The sequence below is a fragment of the Callorhinus ursinus genome, unplaced genomic scaffold, assembly GCF_003265705.2.
Source record: "Callorhinus ursinus isolate GAN/ISIS: 27379988/994484 unplaced genomic scaffold, GSC_fseal_2.0 scaffold6, whole genome shotgun sequence".
Taxonomy (NCBI): Eukaryota; Metazoa; Chordata; class Mammalia; order Carnivora; family Otariidae; genus Callorhinus; species Callorhinus ursinus.
This window is the reverse complement of record NW_027397068.1, coordinates 72,641,702-72,648,295: the sequence shown is the minus strand read 5'-3', so window position 1 is coordinate 72,648,295 and position 6,594 is coordinate 72,641,702.

Sequence of the window (6,594 nt, the reverse complement as noted above, 5' to 3'; positions counted from 1 at the left end):
GGGCCAGACGGCCCGTGATTGGCCGGTTTGTGGTGCAGGGTGCATCGGAGATGCTTCCGCGCGCTGGCGGGCCAGGTGCAACCTCAGGATCTAGGCCGTGGGTGGAGAGTAGGGTCAGTTCAGGCTTCGCTTAGCCTTGTTGCTTGAAAGCTTAGAAACCAGTGTTCTGTCTTCTGAAACGCAACATCCCGGCTTCTTGGTTCATCCCCACCTTGACGTCCCGAGGCTAAACGGAGGAGCTATTGTCTAGCAGATGGGGGTTGTGCCTATGTCAGCAGCTCTAGGGGCACCTTGCAAACTCTCGGAAACGCGGGGAAGGCGAACCCTGTGAGTTGTTAATGAGCCTTATGAAATACGTTTTGTAATTTGAATATGCTCCATTACGCAAGGCTTTGTGTCACCCAGACCGTTGCGTAAGAACGATGGTGTTACCTGCCAAGCGTGAAACAGTTTTTCACACTTACTACAAGGGGCCAGGTAACTCTTTTGATTGATCTTCCCTTATCCGGCTTTACTAAAAGTGTTTATCCTTAAAGGAGCTGTCCCGAAATGAGGTGATTTATAAGGATAAGATTGGCGTGTTCTCCAGATGGTCAAAGGGTTCATGGTATATTCCCAGTAAGTCAGATCAGTATGGAGAAAATATTTGCAACTTACAGCACAGGAAATCTTGAAAACTGGGAAAAGACCAAAATCCAAAGAGAATTTTTGGGCAAGAACGTGAACAGACAATTCACAGGAAAGAATAGCACTGGGTCCTCAAACATAAAAGACTGTTTGTCCTCACTTATAATGGAAATACACATTGAAATTACGAAACTCTGGAGAAGCAGTGCTCATAAATTTCTTCGTGGCAATGGAAAAATGACTGAAGACCTATGGAGTACCAAAATGCCATTTGCATTTATTCTTAAATCTTGCAATTCTACTTCTAACCCAAACCGTATTCTGAAAATACACCTCCACAAATAGAAACAACGTGTAGGCAAGGTTACTTGTTGCAGTGTCATTTGTCATAACAAAAGTTTGGAAATAACCCGAATGTCCACTAATAGGGAACTGGTTGCACATGATAAAACCATACAATGGAAAACAATGCAGCTGTAAAAAAAAAAAAAATGAGTTGCTTTGGAATGAGTCCCAAGTTATATGGAAAATTGGAAGGATAGGGCGCCTGGGTGGCTCAGTCAGTTAAGTGTCTGCCTTCAGCTCAGGTCATGATCCCAGGGTCCTGGGACCAAGTCCTGCATTGGGCTTCCTGCTGATTGGGGAGTCTGCCTCTCCCTTGGCCCCTCCCTCGCCACTCGTGTGTACTCGTGTGCTCGCGCGTGCTCTCTCTCGGTCTCGGAAAAAAATAAAATCTTAAAAAAAAAGAAAGAAAAAATTGAAAGGATATCCTAGAAACAAAAACGGTTACCTACAGAGGATTGTGGAAAGGGTGCAGGGGAAAGAAGAAGAAGCAAAACGTCTGATTTTGAACTTCTAAAGTTTTACATAGCCAAAATAAGCGAAGGAAACAAAGTAAACGTTGAAAGCAAATTGAAACAAACTTATCTTTAAGTCAAATTGGTAACATAACTAATGTTGTTACCCAGAGAAAATAATTATTCCCCCAGGGCTTTTGAACATGGTACTCAGGCAACATCTGTGGTGGGATATGTGCTAAGGATGAAAAAGAACTACAAAGGAATCTTAAGCTTCTCTCAGTGCTTTAGAATTAATGGCGATACTGTTGCTGTGGTTTTGAAACTATATATTATAGGATAACAAGTAATACTATAATGTATAACTTTTAGGCAGAAGAGAAAAGGAGGTACAAATATAAAATCAAGGAAATTCAGAAAAAGCCTGTAATACACTTAAATTATAAGTATCAGTTTGAGCACGTGATTCTAAAAATAAATTTCCTGGTTCTGTGCACTGAAATGGCCAAGAAGCACTAGGGTGACAAACTGTCCCAAGGGATTTCCCAGGATGCTGCCTTTTCGGTGTTAAAACTGGAACTGTCGGAGGCAAACCAGGATGCTTGGTCACCTTCAGGAGCAATGAGCACACTTGCCCCCCAGATCGTGGTTTCTAAATTCCATTTCTCACTAAATAGATCCAAAACTCTTTGGAGAATTGGCTGATTCCAGGCTGAGGCAGAGAAAGTACAGGATGAGTCAGACATTTTGTGCCTCAATGCAGAGGAAGTGCTTAGGCTAATAAAGGTAAGCCAACAAGACTCGGGAGAGCAGGCAAAACTGATCTATAGGGATAGAAGTCAAATCCATGCTTGGCTGGGGGGGGGGCAGAGCATGAATTGACTGGAAAGGAAAATGGGGAACTTTGGGGGGTTATGGAAATATTCTACATCTCGATTAAGGTGGTGTTTACCCAGACTTTGTATGTGTGTATATATATGTATATATAACATACGTATATGTCACCATTCATCACACTGCATCACTAAATGGGCACACTTGATGTCAATTTTACCTCATATAAGGTATACATATTTATTATGGAATACACTTCGTATAAATTAACCCTCTTATGTATGTATGTATTCATGGTAATTTTAAGATCAAAAGGAAAATGGCAACGATTAATTGTAAATACTGGATAAAAAAATCTATGACCCTAGAGTAACACTTGATGAGAGAAGGAGTGGGGGATGATTTTCCATCATTGGAAATGAGTATTACATCAAGTCACTCTGAAAATGAGCAATTAAAGGGAATATAGTATTTTGCCCTCCTTTTTTTTTTTTTTTTTTTTAAGAAAAGGAAAATTGTGGTTCACTCCTGGTTAATGAGGAAAACCTTTTCTTCACAATAGGGTGCTAGCAAATGTAGAATAAATAATGTAATTAGCAAATAATTAGTATGCAAATCTAAAATAATTGATTCAGGCAAGGATCATCAATGGACTTTAAAACCTAGAGTATGCATTTGGAACCAAAATATCATTTCTCAGATTATTTATCTAATAGTGAAGAGAATACATTTTTGTAGTGGAGTCATTTTGTGGTCACCATCTGAACCAAATGAACAAATTTAGAATCTGTAATAGTGGGACAACCTCCAATTTACAGAAAATACAGGAGAAAGAGTAATAGTAACAAATCTAATGGCACTAGCAAAATTATTCCCCCCCAAACTTTACGAAACTGTAAGCAATAACTTTTTATTGAACACCTGAGTTAGGTCTAGCCCAGTCCTCAGTATCACTATCCACCCAACTTTAAGCTACAATTTCAAAAGAGATATCAAAGTATGCTGAAAGTTATTTACATTTGACTGTTTTGAATAGCACATGCTGTTGAGTTAGATTGACGTGAAGTAAATTGGCCACTTCTTTCCCATCAGCCTAGTAGCCTATAACCTATATTCCTACTACTTTGATTTGGGAACCATCTAATAAAATATGAATAGGAAAAAAGAGGAAGAAGAAAAAAGGCATTCACAGTAAGTCTGGCCTTTGTCATTGGCACATAAGAAGTCCAGAGACCTTGGAGATGGGCAGAATTGGCAGTTAAAGAAGTTGGTAGTAATTCATGTATGCTCTTCTGAGCTCAGAGATGGTGTGACCATGACCCTGAGCATATCAAGTTTTTCCATAAGTCAGTACTTTAGCTTGATCCATTCTTCCTGTCTGCCTTGCTCTTTTACTCTTCCTTACTAGGTTATCTGCTATTGCTCATTAGCAATTAGCTTTAGAGACATTATTTAGCCTATTATGTGTTGATCATGGAGATTTGTGGTTTCACACATGGGGAGCTAAACAAAGCTTTCTAGACCAATTTTTTGTATTTAAGCTAGTGGTTTTACAGTGACTTTCTTAAAAAGTTTATCTTTGAGCAGCAATGCAATATACTAACCCAATGTATCTAATCCTTCAGGTTTCGTTAACGTTTACAACAGTAAAGCTAATGATGTTTAGTCTTTCTTTACAGACCAAAAGAACTCCATTGGTACTCTTTAAACAAGTTTTAAAAAATAAGTAATTATATTCATATAATAATTTTTACAAGTACTATTTTTAAAATGCTATTTCACTGTACTTATCTCCTGAACATAATACTGAACAATTTTCCAGGCTTTGTTTCCTTGTATTTTTTTTTTAAGATTTTATTTTTCTGAGAGAGAGAGTGAGAGAGTAGGAGGGGGGAGGTGCAGAGGGAGAGGGAGAAGGAGGCTCCCTGTTGGGCAGGGAGCCCAATGCAGGACTCAATCCTAGGACCCTGAGATCATGGTCTGAGCCAAAGGCAGATGCCTAACCAACTGAGTCACCCAGGTGCCCCTTCTTGTATTGTTTTGAATCAGTGTATTTGTTATAAACACAAGAAACATTCATTAAATATTTGCCACACTGTACTAAATACAGAGGAAATTTTATTCCCCAAATAGTGGCTCTACTGTGAAGTTTCAATCATTCTGAATCCTTGATGGGGGCAGGGAGCAAAGATAATAGAGGTGTGGGGAACGCAGAATCACTTGTTCTTGAAAACAGGCTTGTCTAGTTCCTGGGAAATCCTTTATTAAAAAAAAATAAAATAAAGGCAGACCTTGGAGATAATTTCCCTATCATGATCTCTGTCCTTGTCACCTATTCAGTGCAAATAACAGCACTTTCTGAAAAGGATTCAGTGTGCCAGCATGACTAAGCATCACTGCCCTCCTTCCAACTTGCACCAGGGTACCATGGCACACACTGCTGGGAGCCATGTTCCTCTTCTTGCTGATGGTTTCCTAATGGTGTTTGAGTCATAAGATCTTCAGCCCAGGGGATGAATTATGGCTGGTATGAGCCAATGTTTCTTAACAGGAGTGCTATTGATATTTGGGGTAGGATGGATTTTTGTGTGTGTGCAAGTGTTCCGTGCATTTTAGGACATTCTGCATCCCAAGGCTAACCCACTAAATGCCAGTGGTATCTCTCTATTTATGTGACAACTGAAAGTACTCCCTCTATAGTTCCAATACCTTTGTATGGGGAGGATTCCCCTGATGAGAATCAATGGGGGGTATTGGAATCTTCTTTACCAGAAATCATGATACCCGATCTTCCTGCAGGCAGAATTAGCCAGTTGATCAGCTCTGGCCAGGACCAGAGGAAATCTCCTGGGGCTTCTGAGAAAGGTTTTTCTTTCTGATAAGAGAGGTGTACGTGAGGAAAAAGTGTTTTTCACCCTCCCTTCCTCTTAACAGTCTGAGAGAGGCTGTGATGCTTGTACCTATAGGAACCATCTCACGATCAGGAAGTACCAAGTGGGAAAACAGAAGCCAGCCTGCTGAGAATACAGAGTAGGGAGTGAAAAGTTCCTGGATTGTGGATGACATTGTTAAGCTTCCAAATGAACCCAGGGACTGCCAACTGCTGGGCTTTTTATGAAGTAAAATAGAAATATATTTTAAACCACTGTCCATCAGGGTGCATATTAACACATCACCAAACACATTCTGACTTAGGCATTTAGGGAAAAAGAGTATTTACATGATAAACAAGTTAAAGAAAATGGAAAGATACCAAGTAAAGCTAGGTTTTTCTTGGGGAGAAAATATAATAAAACAATTCACTTGCAGAGAGTTGAATACTTAAAAGTCTCAATATATGGATTATGTTTGCTTTATTGAACCCATGCATCAAAATAATTGTTCTTCCTGTACCACTTTACATTAGATTATGATTATGGCCCTCATTGTTTAGTGACTTGATAAAGCAGAAATTTACGTACCATTATTTACTTCCAGAAACCCAAGCCTTATAAGACACAGAGCTAGCCACATTAAATATGTAAAGGGCCTGGAGAATCTTATTTTCAGAACTTTTCAAAACTGTTCTCTTTTCCTTTGCTGCTTGCCAACCTATGGGTACAACAGTTAAGTTCTGTTGGGTCAAACCCTCAATGAAACCACTTCTAATTTTTAAAAAGGACAGCCTTTTATTCCCCACAAATTAAAGAACCACTAGCTCAGGAGACAGTACATCCAAAAACCATGTGCCTGACTCGCTCCTGATCATTGAAAATCTGTACTTCTTCCAGAGAAGAACAGTTGTTCCAGTCACTGTGCTGACCACCTGCTACAGACGCCTGTTAGGAACAACATAAGATTTATTTTCATTGCTCTTTCCTGCCTTTTTTTTTATTTTTTTATTTTTTTTTATTTGAAGGCAGAGAGTACAAGCAGGGGGAGTGGCAAGTGGAGGGAGAGGGAGAAGCAGACTCCCCACTGAGCAGGGAGCCCGATGCGGGGCTCGATCCCAGGACTGTGGGACCACGACCCGAGCCGAAGGCAGATCCTTAACTGACTGAGCCACCCAGGCGCCCCCTGCCTTTTTTAGCCTCTTTTCTCTATCCCACTCATCTGTGTCCAGTGCTACTGGCCACATCCAGATCTTTATCTTTTCTCATGCCAAACTCCAACAGCCTCCTAGTTGGTCCCCTGCCACCCAACAAAACCATCGTCCACAGAGCAGTTCTGGGAGATTTCCATTTTTGGGGTTATGGAGCAGACATACTATTCCATGTTCTTCTCACTAAGCACAACAAAAAGTCCCGCATGTTACCTATGAAACAAGCATAAGAAAGCACATGAGCTAGGGACATCA